The sequence below is a fragment of the Chaetodon trifascialis genome, chromosome 18 (assembly GCF_039877785.1).
Source record: "Chaetodon trifascialis isolate fChaTrf1 chromosome 18, fChaTrf1.hap1, whole genome shotgun sequence".
Taxonomy (NCBI): domain Eukaryota; kingdom Metazoa; phylum Chordata; class Actinopteri; order Chaetodontiformes; family Chaetodontidae; genus Chaetodon; species Chaetodon trifascialis.
In genome coordinates, this window is record NC_092073.1 from 21,679,000 (window position 1) to 21,696,763 (window position 17,764).

General features: G+C 47.6%; 1 protein-coding gene across 1 annotated transcript in view; it reads left to right on the plus strand.

Moving 5' to 3' along the window:
* The first annotated feature begins 226 nt into the window (after positions 1-226).
* LOC139346990 (cadherin-6-like) overlaps positions 227-17,764 on the plus strand; it is a 54,613-nt gene continuing 37,075 nt past the window's right edge. Inside the window, exon 1 of the mRNA XM_070986406.1 lies at positions 227-481. The gene's annotated coding sequence lies outside the window, so the exon portion shown is untranslated. The remainder of the gene's footprint in view (positions 482-17,764) is intronic.

Below are 17,764 nucleotides of genomic sequence, written 5' to 3' on the forward strand. Positions count from 1 at the left end.
ACCCACACTCAACCTCTGACTTTGCAACTATTAATCAGGGATTATGCAAATGTAAAGAAAGCGCGTGCACAACAACGTTTGGCTCTTATTATTAAACTTGAACATCCTGGGCAGCTGAGACGCAGCCCCACCGGAGCACTAATCTCCCATCCCTCCATCTCCCTTTTGTTTTTTTGTCGGTCGCGTGTTTTTTCTTTTCTTTTCTTTTTTTTTTTTTTTTTTTCTTCCCTTCCTCCCCTTCTCCTTTTTTTCCGCCTGGTTGTGCTGGGGACTTGTGAATGGCAGCCAATGGGAGGGTTGAGTCCCCTCAGCCTCTCAGCCTCCCTGACATCCACAGCGAGAAGTGATGCAGCGCGACTGAGACGCGCAGTTGAGGTGGAACAACGGGCAACAAAAGCTGCAGCGAACGGATACGCTTGGCTCCGACGCGCGCCTTCGCACGTCCGGGAACATTTCCTCCTAGAATAAACTTCATTATCAGGTGAGCGGGGCTTTGCTTACAACTTCCATCCGCTGTGGAAATGCTCTCATTTGTGGCACATCTCGCCGCTCGTACGCAGATCAGTTACTTCTTCTGCAGCGTCTGTGGCCAACGCAGTCCGAGCCGGGTTGTTCTGGACTGCTCGCACACTAATGACCTATGCGAAATAGTTGTTTCTATGAGAGCTTCATCTTCTTGTAGCCTTTATATTTCATGAAATCGCCCGTGGTGTAAAAGCTAGTTATTGGAATAGCGTCGGGCTGTTAATTGGAAACGAGTTGGAATCGGAAGTTATTTATATTCGCGTTCAGCTGTCTATGCGTTCAACTTATAGCTGGGGGTCAATCGATGGCCGGGGGGGCTCGTCAACTTTTCTGCTTTGTCAAACGGCTCTGAGCGTAATTCTCATGCATGTGTCGACGCAGGAACTAAACGTGCCCCTCCGGTGCAGAGGTCCCGCACGACGCAGTACGTTTGCCCCGCCGCGCTGGGGTGATGCGCGCGTGCAGGCCCGGGCTCCAAACGCGCATTCGCCTTGTTTTGTCACGCATGAAACTTAAGGCCCCTGCAACGCTTGCTTGAACCTATCGGGGATTTTTTTTTCTTTTTGCCCCCACCTTTCCCCCTCCACCGATGATCTTGCTGCAGCCAGTGGCAAATCCGCGGGATGCGAATCGATGCAGGTGGGACAGCGTGCTCAGATAAAGGCGGATGACTGTCTATCTGCGGCTGCCTGCAGTCGCGCTGTGATACCCTGCTGCCTCTCTGTTTTGTGCTTGCTGGAGAGATCAGCTGAAAGGCCCTGCTTTCTTTTTTGGGGGTGGGGTGGGGGGGGGATCACCCCTGGAGTTGACTCAAGTTTTCTAAAACAACGTGTCCTCCAGCGTTATTGACTACAAGATGATATCAGTGATGTGGCTGTGAATATTTAATGAGCTGCTGAATAATGCAGGCAGGGCTATAAAAGAATTAACTTGGCTTCTCTGCTCAAAAGTCGCAGGTATTGACGGAGTGAGGAGGAGAGGGGCACTGACAGGACTGTGCAATCCTGAAAATTGAATTTAGTGCTTTGGAAAGTTTTACTGTCCTTCCTGCTGCCTGCAGATTGCTCCATGTTAGTTATTGCGCTGGTTCAATGTAAGCCTGAGGTAAAACGCCTGAAGGCGGCCAAGAAGTTGTTTGGGGGAGTTGTCAAACTACCCGGGGAATATTCTGCAATAATCACTCCTCTGCACACATACTTTTTAAATTACAAACAAGGACCCGGGTGTATCAGAGATTGAGCAACGATGCAGGCTGCGGAGCGGAGCTTCACTTTTGTACTGACGAGGTTAACTTCGCTGCTTGTCTTTCTTATTTTATTATTATTATTGGAACAACTCCCCGCTTGATTTCACAAGGCAAAGAGCAGCTTGGTGAACGGAGATTGTCTGAACCAGAACAGGTTTTGTGGTCCAGGTTTTTCATCTGCTGGTTTGAAGTTGAGAGATGAAAGGGACAGAGTAGAATCTGTGGCTGATCAAAGTCATACAGAAAACACGGCAGGTACTGAATATTTAAAGGCTCTGCAAATAGAGTTCCTGTGCGTGTGTGTGCATGTGTGTGTGTGTGAGAGGAACATACAGCACATGGTGTATATGTGTTTGTAGTCTGAGCTGTGTGAGCACTTTGTATGAAGACATTCAAAGTAATACAGCAGAACTGATTTGACAGGCAGGGGAATAGACACATCAGAGCCATCTGCATGTTTTAAACTCGAGCTCATATTACAATAGACAGTCCCTCACATTTCATCTTCCTCCTCTGCCAAATATTTGCACTCCGCGGGTCATGTGCAGCCGCTTGGAGGATGTTCCAAAAAAGTTCGAGTCTCAGTCTCGAGTCCCCAGCCCGTCCCCACGAGCGCTGACGTCACGGGATGGTGGGTTTACCCGCCGGCCAGACGATGATGGCCGCTGACCCGAGTTGATTACATTATTTGTGCTCCAGATGGGCAGCATCATTTTGATGTGTCCTGCTCATCATATCGAACGTTTCTAGCCCCCTCTTCAGTGGCATCTGGAGCTAATAAAATCACATCCCAGCGGCTGCCGTCTGCGGCGAGGCGCGCCGCGAGCCCCCTGTGGGAACGTCTGCGGCCTCCTCTCCCGCTCGGATGCTTGTGGACGCTTGTCGAGCCCTCGTGCGCGGCGAGTGGCTTCAGCGTGCGTGTGCTTCGTTTGCCGAGGTTTGAAGTCGGAGGCAGAGAGCACCCCTGGGCATTGTCGTTCACTAGATGCACCTTGATTGTTTGAGTGCATTAGTCACGGTCTGTATGATGCGATAATAAATCATGACGTTGTTTGTACTGCCAGTGCTCCGGGATTCCTCCGAAGATGTTCTTGTGCCAAATATTTATCTGGAGCTGCTACTTTCAGTGCAGCCGACTGGGCCTCTTCTCTCTTTCTTTTCTTTTCTTTTCTTTTCTTTTCTTTTCTTTTCTTTTCTTTTCTTTTCTTTTCTTTTCTCCACAACAATGCCCCCTGCTGTACAGGACAGACTTCCTGAAGACTGGCAGATCTGACTTTCTTTCCCTGCTACCATGACATTGTCTTTTACTTCTCCAGGCTTCTTGTGACCATTAGAGTAAATTTCCTGCAGGCGACTTAATAATTGCTCTTTACTAATGAGACAGATTCCCTTCAGAGATGCCTATTTACGGAGCAGCCACAACCGTAATTGCAGAGAAACCAAAATAAGGAGAGACGTTCTTCTCAGCCACCAACACACGGAGGAGGAAAACGTGCCGCCTGTTTCTAGTTAAGTCCACTGTTGGCAGGGCCCGGGTCACCCGCTCTCTGAAGGTCAACCCTAGTCCCAGATTGAATTCGCCATGACTAAAAAAAGACGTGAGAATTAGACGGGACACGGTTAAGCCACGGCGAGGCTGCTTCTCCACAGGTTTCGGCAAAAGGGATTTGAGAGCTGGACGGCGGCCAGGAGAGTAGAACGTCGCTGTAGAGTCTGCTTAAATCCCAAAAAAAGGGCCTGTTTTGCTCTCTGTGCGCTGAGCAGATAAATACACATGGATCAGACAATTTACACCTCACTTAACAATGGGTAATTATCTCCCCGTGCTTTGTGCAGGAGAACACCAATTACACAGAAATATACACAGAAATCTGTTTTCAAAGTGCTTGCACAGAGATAGGCGTGTATGGATGAAGCTGATAGTATACAGTGTGTGGCTTAAGAGGTGGGGAGAATAGAGGAGTCCGGCTTTATACAGTATGGCACACTAGGACGGATGTGACTATGAAATCACTTAGATTCATGTCTTTGGGGTGGGAGACAGAGTAAATTGCTGCCAATGTTGAATAATGCAGTCTGCCAACAGCTTTTTTTCTCCCTCTTCCCCCTCAAACTGTGGCTTGGCTCCACAGCTTTGCTAATTATGAAGTGGCTGAGAGATAGCTTCACAACTCCGATAGCGCGGTGCCGGTGGTGAGCGGAAGCTGGCCGAATAGCAATCTAACTGAATTACCAACAAAGCCTGACAGACTCGTGGAGTTTAGTGAACATATTTGCAAAAGTAACATCCCCACCTACCTCTTCATTCGGGGAATGTAGACACACAAACACGGACGCACACGAACACACACGGGCACAAACGCAAGCAAACAAACAGTACAAAGAGGGAAGGTGTGCAGTTCTCCGCACGCTTCTCAGCACAATTTAACAAGATATATTAGTCACCCAGGAGGCAGCAGAAAGCCAGGCATCCACAGTGTACAGCAGACTGCAGTCTGACAGTGGGAGATAGTGATTTACAACAAAGCCCTGTAGACCATGGCACAATTTCAGAGTTGCCGAAATGACACTGGTAAAGCAGGGGCATGAAAGTATATCCACCAGCCACGTCTCATTTCTTACACCATTTGCCCCGGGAAGGGGAGGGCGGAGAGGGAAGGGGCAGGTGACAAATCCGGTATTGTAGCCACCACACAATGCCGAGTTGAGCCTGGGAGTCGAATTCTGTTTGGGTGTCGTCTAAAATACGAGCAGAAACTAGAGGGAAGCCGCCTTCAAGGACACCGAGCATCCCTTCGTTCTTAAATTTGAGGTGAAATCGATTTCTTGACCCCGCGAGTGTACCGTCAGGGTTCGGATTGGATTTGGAATTAAATCTCTATATCCAATATGTGTGTGTGTGGAGGGGGGGGTAATAATCATCTAATAGTGGAAATCACAGATCCAGATCACTATCAGAATCTAATCAACTGTTCCTTGGCTCGAGGCTGATCTCTCCACCACATTTCATGGAAATTTGTTCGTTTTTCAGACGCCCTGCTGACAGATTAACCAACAGGGGTTACGATGCAGCTTCCTTTGCACAGGTAAAAAATACACGCACTGATTTACATTTTTTGTAAAATGAAGAATTCAAAGAAGTTCATTCACAAAAAAAGTCGCCTCAGGAGCATCTCTCATGTGGATTTTATGCATTTGGGCAGCAGGTAGTAAAACTTTGGGGTGAGTCTAAGCAGTAAAACACAAAGAAAACATACAAAAAAAATGGATTTTAATGATACTTACATGAAGCAAATGTACTTTTATAAGGAAAATCTGCTTTGTGACTTTCACAAATGGGGAATTATGTCCAAATTTTTAAAAACATTTCATTTTAAGTCCAGCTGTTACTGTACATCCGTACAGTAGATTAAAAAAAATAAGCATCCCGGAGGTAATGTGTTGTATGGTGTTTGTGTGTGTGTGTGTGTGTGTGTTTCAGCCCTGCCATGAGGTAGCTGCTGCAGCAGGAGGAGTGTGAGTGAGTGCAGCAGACAGATCATGTCCGCAGGTCCTGCCTTTCCCCTCTAGTTGGATTCCTGTCTGTGCAAAGCCCAGAGGCTTAGCTCTGGCTGCAGTAAGTGGACTGAGGAACGCTAAACACTGTCTGGGGGAAGGCTGCTGAACATGACAGCCAGTTAATAAGTGTATGGAAGACGAGCAAGTGCATGAAGGAGTGGACGGGGGCGGGTGGAGGGGGGCGACGTTGTCTGTCTGACTTTTGAGACTTTTGTGAAAGCAAAGGGAAAGGAGAGGGGAGGATCGGTCAGGACGGAGAGGGGATAATATTGACTGTCGGATGACGAGAGGGTAATAGGAGATCAGAGAGTCCAGCCACTGGACAAGGAGCATTAGCGCCTGACTGGAGTACAATGAAGACAGAGAAGGCAGTGAAGGGAAAGGGTTGGGAGGTGGATAAAAGAAGGGCGACGTTGAAAGAGCGTTACGCTTGTTCCAAGTAGAGAGAGGTATGGCGAGAGAAGGCGATAATGATGCTTACTTTACTCCTGCAAGGCAGCCGCAGTGAGAGCTGTCAGCTTCGGGCAAAGCTGGCTGGTGGGATGCTGCTGGGATGCCACTCGGTATGTTAACCCCCCCAGACACCACTGACAGTATGTGATAGATTGCTGGTGTGTAATTACACGTGTGTGTTTGTTTGCAAGCGCACGAGACCGAGGCGGGGCTGTTTGCGGGCCTTCGTGCGTGCGTGTGCATATTGAGGTGTGTCTTTGTGTGACTTTTAGCGTGTCAATTTTTCTTGGCAGCGGTGAAAGCAGAGTGATGTGATTTTCCCCTCTAACAGCCTCCAGGAGTAATGATCCAGGTTATTGCAGATGACGTGTAACACCTCAACCCAGCGGGCACTGGCGCTGCAAAAACCTGTCCGTATAGGTTAGGCTTCAGGGAGACTGTTGTCTTGGTGGCAGCGCCGTGCGCACAATTCCTCTGTCTCCCGAACCTGTCACCTTCAGACGGGCCCCTCCTTTTGTGGATAATGGTCTCCTGTCTATGTTGTGAATGATATCTGGACTCCATTGTGCGGCCGTTTCCTCCGCTGAGCTATTGTCCTGCAGAATGCCTTTGTGAGGGTTTTTTTTCAGTAGAGGTACAATGTGCAAGCTGTAGTCTGAGGTGCTGTAAATGAACAGGCAAACACATCAGCAAAGGTCCTATTTACTTTCAATCCCCAGAATGAAAAAGAGAGGTTTCTGCCATTGTTCTGCTACTTCTCAAAACATTAGGATGGTTCATTGTGAAGGAGAGGAATAGAAAGACCTCTGCACAAACTACCTGCCGAATCAAAGCTTGTGTACCGCTCGGGGACCATACATTCCTCTGGGAAGGACACAATACAAGCTTTCTGCAGCAACATGGGACACGCAGTAATAACACTGCACTACTGTATCGGGCTGAATAATACCCAGGGCGTCTCTCAGGCAGTCAGGGAAACCTGTCCCCTTTGAGAAAAGGTCATTCTTTGAGAACCCCAACAGCTGCACACCGTGCTTTGACATGAATAACTGACAAGCGGATGTGTACCGGTCTCACAGGCCTCCAATTACTGTTTGACGCTGCTGTCCATCAAAGACAAATGGGCCAGGACCTGCCAAAGGACCTTCAAGTTGCAGGAGCAGGCAGCCTCGGAGTCCACCCCCGTGCCAGAGGAGCTGCAAGCCCTCTGCAATAATTGAGTTTGATCTAATGAAGGTAATGCCAAACTTGGGTTATTGTTCGCCTGAGGACAATGCAAGAGAGTTGAATTCGTTGTTGGGAAATATGCCCAGGGAATTTCTTTGAAATGGAAAAATTGCATTAAACATTCCATTTGTATTAATTATATTGTGCCTCTTATTAACATTGGCACGCTCAGCAGCAGCAGCAGCCGCAGCAGCAGCAGTGCTGCCGGTGGTATTGGGCTTAAAGCAGCACTTCAAGCAGTAATATTAGAGGCAACCATCCATGCCTGAGGCACACTGAAACTGCCTGTGATGTCACCGAATAAATGAATATGGCTTTATTCTGAAGCATTGTGTCTAGACCTTTGGTCCTACGAGACATCAGTCATTCAAGTTACTCAACACTAGATTCAATTAATCATAGCCTTAATTCAATCCGATGGTCGGGCCTCCCAGCTGTAAGCCTCTAAGTGGGTTTTAAGAGAGCTGGAGTCTGATGGTGTACGCTCCTCCATGCAGGAGCTGAAGGGCTGGCTGCCCGGCAGGGATTTAGTGACACTCCAGAGGTCAAGGGTTAGACTCGAAGAGGTGGGTGGAGTGGGTCCCGGGGTCTGGTGTTCAATGGAGGGAACGTGCAAACACAAGTACGTAAGCACACATTTGTGCATTTGAGCAAACGTGCAAAAAAAAAGTCAATCTGTGCATTCAGCTAACCACTCATCAGCTTCCAAAACACACACGACGAAGCAAGTGTGTGTGTGTGTGTGTGTGTGTGCGTGTGTGTGTGTGCATGCGTGGACACACACAGAATACAATGTCAGAACTCGACCTACAGTAGCAGAGGCAGACACTTGTGAAATGCAGTGTGGATCTCCTCAGTCTCATAAATAATGGACGTTGGTGAAGCATCTGTCAACTTTTCTGTCAACCCTGTTCCAGATGGGAGTCAGACAGGCCAGGTCGGAGCAGCGTGTTACATACACATAACAAACCTCCATCCAGTGCGCCTCATGCACCCGCGCCCTGTTTACATCAGCACACTGACACCCGCGCTCACCTGCACGCCTCAACCTATCTGCTGATTTATTGGGTCCTGCACTCGGCTTCCTCGACTGTTTCGTCTCGGACCTGCTCGCCACACGCGCAGACACAAATTTAATCATGGCGAGAAAGACTGCAACCTCCCCTTGGTGCAATAAATAAAAGTTAAAAAAAAAAACACTGCTCTCTATTTAAATACACACATATTTTACATCAGTAGCACCTCCTCACTTGGTGGTGGGGAGATGGTAAACACACACCCCAGTGCCCTGCGTGTTTGTTGACTTAAACATGGCAGCGCTCACTTAACATTAAACACTCGCTGTGAGTTCCTCCCCGACATCGCCGCAGAGCCGTGCGCTCACTAAGCCATACTTCCTCGACATCTGGCTCGGAGAAATCAGGGTGTGTTGTCCACGGGCGCGAGGCCAGGAAGGGGGCAGCGAGCGAGCGAGCGAACGAGCGAGCTCGGGGGTTTCTGCGGGGGGGTTCCGTTTCTGTCTCGCTTTCCTTCCCCTCACTGGCAGCCGGGTCGTAGGATGAGTGGGTCGGATGCTGCCGGGTGGCGGTTACTGTACGGTTGCTTTATGGACTAAAGCACTGTCTTCCCGGCCTTGTCGTAATAGAGGATTCAGCTCATAAAGCAGCATCATGATTTGCAATAAGCAGAGTTAGGGGAGAGTAATGAAGGTGTAAATCAACTGAGCCATTCTTTTTTTTCTTCTTCTTTTAATCTGACATTGGCAGTCTCTCTCCTCTCTGGTCGGCCCGCTCCCTCCTCCTCTGCTTCTTCCCCCTTTCTCTCTCCCTTTGCAGTAATGGAAAGCTTGGCACGCTGTAATAAAGCAGAGTGAGCAGCAGTATTAGTAAACAGTCTCTGCAATCATTCAGCCAAGTCCAACTCCTTTATTTTGTGTGTGTGCGAGGTATTTCATACCCCCATACGGTGTTAGGGTTGTGGGCGTGGGGGCTAATGAATGAGGATGGAATGAGGAGTATTTAATTCCAGTCTTGGAGAGGGAGAGGCAGGGACTATTTGTTGGGCCTCCTCATAAGAACGCCTTTGTTTTGGTTTTTTCCACAGAGGTTCTAGACAAAAAGCCTTCTTTTTTCAATGGCAGCGTTGGGAATGCGAATGCAAATTTGCTGCAGACAGGCTTTGCAAAGAGGAACGGACCACACAGCCATCGGCGGGGCACCAGGGCTTGCCTCTCTCTCACTGCCCTTTTCTTAAATAAAGACGTCATCAGAATTTTGAAATGGAGCAGCGAGTTGGATTGGAAGCGGTCATCAAAAGAGAGGGTCCAATACTCCTGAGTTAAAATGCCTGGCTGGGAATCATGTTAAAATTTCCATTCCTCGCTCCAAATCGATCGTATGGGTCCCTGCTCTCCAATATCCATGGTCACCTTTGCTATAAAGTAGGGTATTACTTCTTTAATGCAGTGGGGTTTCATTCTGTGACCAGTGAGGAGAGGAAGGAAAAGAAATGTATCTGCTGACCTCAAACACAAAGAAATGATGGCAGAGGATAATGAAAGAAAGTGGCCTGAATTTCCAACACATATATATTTACAGTACAGCGGTTTGCCAGTTCGTGACCAAGATTAGTTGCTTGAAGTCCGCCCGTGACATTGGCTTGAATTATTTTCCTCGTCTGCCTGTTTAACTCCAGGTAGCCTCCGTGGACACGTTAATGCAGTATTGATTGTTTATCTGTAATAACACCATGCTGTTGCCGTGCTGGTAACAGCGGGGGAGGGGGGAGGGACACAGCGGAGGGTTCGGGGACAGAGGGGAGGGTGCCGCGGGTGGTACGGTGGTGATAGATAACACACTATACCCTCTTTTGACTGGTGGCTGCCGATTGTGAATCTGGGGGTAAAACGAGGTGGCTGAACATATCCTATCTGGCAACAGTCCAGGTGTGAAATGGGAAATAGAAACTGGGGTGAAAACGTCAGTGCAATGTGGCCGCCGCTCGATAAGGCTGTCTCCTGTCTCCGAATAATTCAATCTCCTGCTCCGACCATTCTGGTAACTTCCCGGTGCCAAAGCCGGCGTCCACCCACTCTCTGCCCCTGGGCCCGGAGCCCATATGGTCAGCTACAGTGTCTCTCCGTGACCTATGGCCGGGCCTGTTGTTCAGCCAACCCCCCCAGGGAGCTTGGTAATTACAAATAAGCTGGAAGTCACACCAGCCACGAGAAAAGGTGAGTGTGATTAAAGATGTGTGTACAGCAAAGTTCAAGGGGTGCTCCAATGGCGTGCCAGCATATTGAATCGTGTGTCTTGGCAGTGCTCGGGAATCAAATGCTAACTTGGATCAATCAGGCGTCTTTGTTCATTAGAGTTGTCCGTTCCCAGGAGTGGCAATAAAAAAAAAGCAGCCCATCGCAGCGCTCATTTCAGTGATGAGGCCGCTGTCCCTCAGGGATAACTAGCTGAGGTAAATAAACATGAGTCACAGTTAAGGTCAGAGGAGATCATGGCCGTCTGTTGTTCATCTCAGAGGACGCCTGAATCCCTTTTGACGTGATGGGATTGAGAACAGGGCAGAAAGACCCTTATTTTAGCAGCGATGCTGCAGGATCTATTCAGAACGCACCGCAGCAAATGAAAAGCCAGCAAATATCCTCCTTTCATTCTTGAGGAGTATTACTAACGAAAAAATGTATTTATACAAGGCATTTCAATTCAGATGCTATCACAAATTGTGTGGCTTATTCTTGAATGGTATTCATACAATTCATATTATTTTCATTTGTTTTTTATCCCAAGGCTGCACAGATACCCTGGCACAAGTCCTGCCTGTGACAAATGGCTTTCTTAACACTCCAATGCCTCAGTGGGCTTAGCTGGGTGCTGTTTGAGAGAATTTTGTCCAATTTAAGAACAGTCAAAAGTCGAGGTATTGGTGCACGTCCCTGGCTTTTGAGTGTGTGTGAAGCCTCTGCTATTAATAATGTAAAAACAGGTGCTCCTAACTGTCACCGTGTTATTTTATGGGGGGCTTCTGGGAAAGGTCATTACTCTTAGTCGAGGGGGGAAACACATTGTCTCCGCTGCCTTTTATTAGTGCCATATTTTAGGTGTGTGATGTCTTTGTTTTAGCTCCATGTATTATTTAGTGTTGTGTGACAATTGTGTTTGTAGCTTTCTTGCTGCTGACCTGCTGTTACAGTCGATATACGCCTGAATGGAAATGTGCTTCCACGTCGCTCCCTCTCATATAATTGTCACAACGGGGAGGCTGAGACAAACGTGCGAACACAACTCCTTCACTGATTTTCAATTCACTGCGCCAAGTTTGACCTTTATGTAGACCAATCAATGCATCTGCTTCCACAGACGCACTATTCATTTAAAAGCAGCGGCTGAGGTGTGATCTGCTCTTCTCGTTGGACGGCATTATTAGGACGTAAACAGCATTATTGATATAGAAATAACAGCTTTTAATTACCTGATTTAATGTGAGTATTATTCTTTACATTGACGCCGCCCTGGCCTTTTGCTCCAGCCTGTGCAGAGCTAAATGTACAGAAAACAGACTCTTGTGCTTGACTGCACACAAACACTTGGGCAGCAAACACTGATTTGCATAGAGACGGAGGCTCCCATAACCACCAGTGTATTACCACAAAGGCCACAGTGGGGAAAGCAGGAAGCAAGCAGACCCCCTCCATTGAGCCTCCTCCGTCCTCCCATCCCTCCCCCCTCCGCCATTGTCTGTCTCTCAGAAGGGAGCTGTGTCAGACCACACGGCCGCTGGTGACAAAACATGTGCTCCGGTGAACACACAGGAAAGCAAACAATCCGGGATGTCTCATCTGCTAACGTGTCACCGGATGAATGCTATTAAGCTATTATTTCTTTGCTCTTTATGTGCGAGGATGTCTTGTGCCCATTTGTTCAGCCGTCGAGCAAGAATGACCACATCTGTTTGCCACCAGGGTGCGAGGCGTTATTAATCTTCGCGAGAGGACATTTAGCGAAATCAAACCTCCATTTATTAGCCCCTAGCGCAGGATTGGAGAACTGGCGAGGGGAGATAATGACTTTAAGCTCCCATTTAGTCAATTAATTCTGAGAAGTGGAATCAGAAGCTGCTCGCTAAAAAGTGAGAGTCTCTGTTGTTTATGATGACACAGTTCAGAACCATATTTCAGGGCTGAAAGTCATTATTTGGCACTGGAGCTGATGCTGCTTTAATACACTAAGAGAATCTGGAGTGACTTGAGAGAGGAGGGACCCTTTAAAATAATGTGCAGAGAGGGTCCTCAGCTGCCGCGTCGCCCGATGGTAAACACAGCCGTAAACACTGGTGCAAGTTCATAGAAGCCCATCTTTGTTTTTGTCAAAGTGACAACAGGGAGAGAGAAAAGGGAGAGAGCTGAAAGGCAGAGCAGTGTGTGGAGAGCTGGCAACCCACAATTTAGTCCAGACTGTGGAGAAATAAAATCAAGTGCACTAGAGGAAGGGTTACTTCAGGAGCCCTCTGTGGGTTCTAAACTGGGCCACTCCGGCGACGGTTTGTGAGAGCTTCGGACTGAGTGATGCAAGCTCTGCTGATTGATGGCATGGTGGAAATAAGTAGAAAACAGGGAAAATAGGGGGCTCTCATTGACTTGGCCCAGATTGTATGATTTATATGGGTTATTTGGTATGCATTTGGGCAGCGAGGCAAGGTAATGTGTTTGCAGTGAGCTCTGGAACGGTGCACTGGGTTGAATGCTGTGGGCACACCCCTGCCTCTGACAGGGATAGTATGAGCTAATTTGTTTGGATTACTGTCATTCAGTCAAAGGCACAGTCTCATATCGCTGTCATGTATGATCAGGAGGCTGATTAACCACATAGTCCACAAATTGAGGGTTTCATTCCAAAGCCTTATGCGTTTTTTTGTTGCTGTTGTTTGAAGTTTTTTCTCAATATTTCCCCAGATGTTTTCGCAGTTTGCAAATGCGTCAACGTCCAATCTCAATCTGTCTCTGTCAATCACAACGGTGAAAGCAAAAGACGTAGTTTGATGACGTCGTGAAGTGGCGTGGGATCGTGGGAGTTATTGTCTTCAAACAAGCACCACTGCAGATGAAAATAGCCGATCGCACCGGCTGCTGTTTCCTATAGCAACTACAGGAAGTGAAGAAGGTGCACATTTGGGGTAAAGCAAACAACGCATATAATGTAGGTCTCGTTGTTTTTAGACGCAGGGTTAGGGTTAGGGTTAGGGTTAGGGTTAGGGTTAGGGTTACATACAGAGTACACTGAAATGTTGCTAACACATCTTGGAGCCAAACTTAATGTGCTATTTAGAAGCAGGAGGGGGACTTAGAGCGCCGTTAACTAAATCTTGGTGCCGTTCCAGTGTTGTAGGGTGAATCCTAATTTCGACTAGAGGACTTTGGTGTTTTGCAGTACAGTGCTGACATTAAGTCAGGAATTTCGGTTCAGCTTTGCATTCCAATTTCGCTGGGGATTTTCAGCTGTTTATTCGGCAGCGTTTTATGATGATGATTTTGCCCTCCTCAATCCGTGGACATTTTTGTATTTTCCGTTGTGGTAATATCCCCCATCTGTCTGAAATCTCTTTTTAGCGATCAATTTCCTTGCCTTAATCTGCAAGGCGTGTGCATCTGTATGTCAGATTGGAGTGGGGTGAAGTTATTTTCAAGACAATGCGACACTGTGTCTAGACGGTGTTTCTCAGCTAAACAAAAGATCAATATATATTGACAGAGTTCCCAGGGATTTTTTTTTCTGTTTGGTCACATCTGTACCCATTTTGCTGCAAGGACAAGGGACACGAGGCCTGTTTTTGTACATTCGGAGAGCAAAAGTTCATCCAGCTACCCACTTTTTGACAATTTGCCAGTGGGAGCTCGGTTGTGAACCACTAACCCACATGGGCAATAAGACAAATGGAGAGTCCCAGATTTGGGTTGAACACACGGTTTCCCAATTCGCACTTGGGATTTAACTGCAAATTTCTCCAGCGAGCAGCGTAACATGGATTGCGGATGACACATCTTAACAAACCGACTCTGAGATGAGGCGAGGAGGAGGCAGAGGGAGCGAGGAGGCCAGAGGGAGCAGGCATGCTGGAACAACCTGCAGCTGACACCTCCACACATTAGCAGCCTTTAAGGGCCTCCTCTGTGGATTGTAACATGACCACGTTACCTGTGGCACCAGTGCCCAACCCTCCTCGTCTACCCCCTCGCGCCTCCCTCCTCACCCCCTCTCCTCTCCCTTGCTTGTCGCCCTGGCTGACATTCTCCTCTCTCACTTTTAATTGCACCCTCGGGGCTCTTTCTGGGTTGCTGTGGAAGTCTTCGGCTCAACGGGTGCGATAGGGTGCTTTGCCGTGTCGCTCATATCCCTCGTTAGGGGAAAAAAAAAAACAGGAAGAGGAGGTGGGAGAGGTAGAAGGAGGTAAGAAGGAGAGAAGAGGAGTTCTAAGAGGTCACTCCCAAGTCTAGATTAGGCTAAAATGCCATCCCGGCCCATTGTGTGCAACAGCACATGTGCACTGGAAAGGCCATTAGCTGGCCAGATCCAATATGTATTGACGAATGCATTTGTGTGACTCTCTGTGTCCCCGTCTCTATCCACATGGTCCCGTGTTCGATAAAACCAATAGATACATTTAATAGCTAATTGTTCTGATTCAAAATGTTATCCCAGGCAATTCTTTGAGCGTAGAATCACAGTGAATTCGAAAATTGGCAGCAGACACATTAATCTTGCTTACCCAGCACCCAACACAATGCACAAGTCTCATTGCTCTATGGTGACTCCACACAATCTGTGACAGGCAATTTAAAGCAATTTACTTTTTTCATTTTTTCATCAAGCATTTTTTTTAATGCAATTAAATGCCACATGATATGAAGCGAGGACGGGGCAGGCGAGAGAGCGAGACAAAGAAGGAGTGAGTGTGTGTGAGGACGGAGAAAATAAAGGCAGCCTTGTGCTTGTTGTAAACACTGCCTCTTAACTGGGAGAATATAATTATGGTGTCATGTTCTATTACACACCTTCATTATGACGATGGTGCTCCCTGAGAAAGCGAACAGGGAAAGATGAGACCTGTGGCTCTTTTTCAAAAATCACCTACAGCGACTTGCGTTCAGGGAAGATGGCTGTGAACAAGAACACACTCATCCTTTCTCTGGCACTTTCTCTGTTGCAGTTGCACCGTCTTGCTCCAGTTTGTATTTCCTTTATAGGGAAAATCAGGGTTATTACAGCTTGTGTTTGTAGTTTTGGCACTTCTAAGTCATTTCCAAGTTAATTGCTGGGATTTGGAAACACAATTGTCACATTGCTGCAATGAAGTCTGCAAGAAGCGGAGGAGAAAGCGTAAATATGAACAGAAAGCAATCAAACAAACTGTGTGCTTCTACAAAGCTTTCTCGAGCTCATGTACTGACATCCTTTATCCAATCATGTGATCACAAAGTGTTGATCCTCGCTCCTTCCTCACTCCTGAACGACTGAGCCTTTCCAGGATGCCCCTTACATACCCAATCATGATACTATCACCTGCTAAAACAGGTGTTTTTGGAGCCTTCCACGACTTTCCCGGTCTTTTGTTGCTCCTGTCCCATCTTGTTTGAGACGTGTCGCTGCATCAGATTCAGAATAAGCAGATAAAAATCATCCAGTATTTGATGGATGTTTACAATGGATCCTTCCCGTTTAGTTTGGCCAAGATGGAGGTTAGTTTACAGGCTAACTCGACCTGTCAGACTGAGCAGCGTTGCCACATTATAATCACTTTAACTCGGTGCCAGTAGAAGTGAAAGCCAGTACTAAGAATTACATCCAAGTTGCAAGAAATCAGAAATTCCCCTTTAGTCTCCCTCCATCTTTGTCTCAACCCCACCCTCGTGCAGTACAAATGTAACGAGGCAGGCATTTTGTCGTAGCCACTGGGCTACATGTGGCACCACAGCATTCGTAACCTGCTGTGACATTTTTTGACATAGCAAAATAAAGCTGTAGCTGACTTACTCGTGGTCGTGGTCCCTTGTCAAGAGAATTATCAGGGCAGGGAGCTGTACAATATGGCTTCCAGGGTATGACAAATGTGGTCAAGGGGCGAGCGCTCCTTAGGGACAGTGGAGCCCTCCATACAGTGAAAGCATTAGCTTTCCACAGTGACATTATGAAGAAATCTATCGAAAAGGCTGGCTTCCTAGTGCTGGGGGACTCGAGGTAGAAAGCTTCATGAGTCCACCCCAGAGACCGACTGGTATTTCCAACTACGCTGAAGCCTACAGCAAATCAATAGCTCAAAGTCCCACATGCTCCTCACCAGCGTCAATTAAGTAAATTCATAAAGTCGAGTGCACTGGGAGTTGGGGGAGGGAAATAAAAAGGGAAATACTGGATGGAGAGGGAGAGAAAGCAGGGAAAAATCATCCAGTCATCTAGCAAATTTGGATAGGAAAAAGCTTCTACCATGAGAGTTGCAGCTTAGAGAGATTTCTGTAGAGAGGGGTGGACTGAGAGACCGTTTCTCTTTGGGCATTATTAAGAAGGCTGACAGTCCATCTCACTTTCACCTGCCTCCATCAGCACACGCACTGTTGACCCGGGAGTCTTTTTTCCCCCCCAGCTCGTGCTGAGCCAGGCAGAGGACACATGCAAAGTGACTGGCTTTCAGCGAAAAGCCCAGCGATAATGCATATCAGCTCCGGCCTATGCAAGCAAAGTAGGCACAGGCAGGGGGGATGGGGATGGGATGTGGGGGCAAGAGGGGGAGGGCGGATGTGAGTTGAAGGGTGGTGGAGTGCTATAAACTGCAGCGCATGAGGGAAAAGAGAAAGAGGGGACCTAACCCCCAGCTTCAACCGCTTGCAATTTGCCTCATAAGGGGAAAGCAGGGCATGCCTTGGCTGCCTCTGGAAGACAGGTAGCGTAATGGATGGGCCAGTCTCCCAGCCTGACTGCTGACGCTGCTCTGACAGGACGTTTCTACCTCTCCTTCACTCCCTCTCCTCTCTCCCCGTTTGCCCCTTAGTGTTGTCACCGTAGCTACATCTGATATCAGAAACTTTTAGCAGGTGTGCTCTGAAATGCTGAAAGTCCTCCTCGTCCAGAGGGTGTAAACAAACACTGGGGCTGGGATTGTTGTTTAAAGAATAAAGACTGTTTGACGTCTGTTTTCCCACAAAACAGGGTGAGGACGTGCAGTCTTCCAGTCTTTTCAAAGCAAAAACAATAGCAAAAGCTTTACTGAACCGCTGACGGTCGTTAAATGCAAGTCAATGAGCAAACTAGCAAGTGGACAAGCTAGCATGCTAATAGATAACGGTCTTGTTTTCTTTGCTTTTTTCTTTCTTTTAGATATGTGAAAAGCATCTTGCCTGTTTCTTTTATTGCCTCTCTCTCTCTCTTCGACCCTGAACAAAGCATTGTGGAGCTGCTGTTTTGAAAACTGCTGTGTACAATAGATAAAGTTTGCTTTCTTGCTTGTTAGCTAGCAGTTCTGCAGCCTGCTGTGAGACTCCCTTCTTTTCACCTGGTATGTGAGGACCACGGCATGGTGGCAAAGCAAGGTACACCACAGCACTGTTGATAAGACAGTTCACAGTCGACGCTTTCTTTTACATGATGCTGGAATCTGTGTCCTTGGTGCACTTTGGGCCGGGCTGGCAGGAGTGAAAGTAAACAAGATAGTTGAACTCTCTTTATGAGCCAGTGGAAAGACAAAATAGCTGAAAAC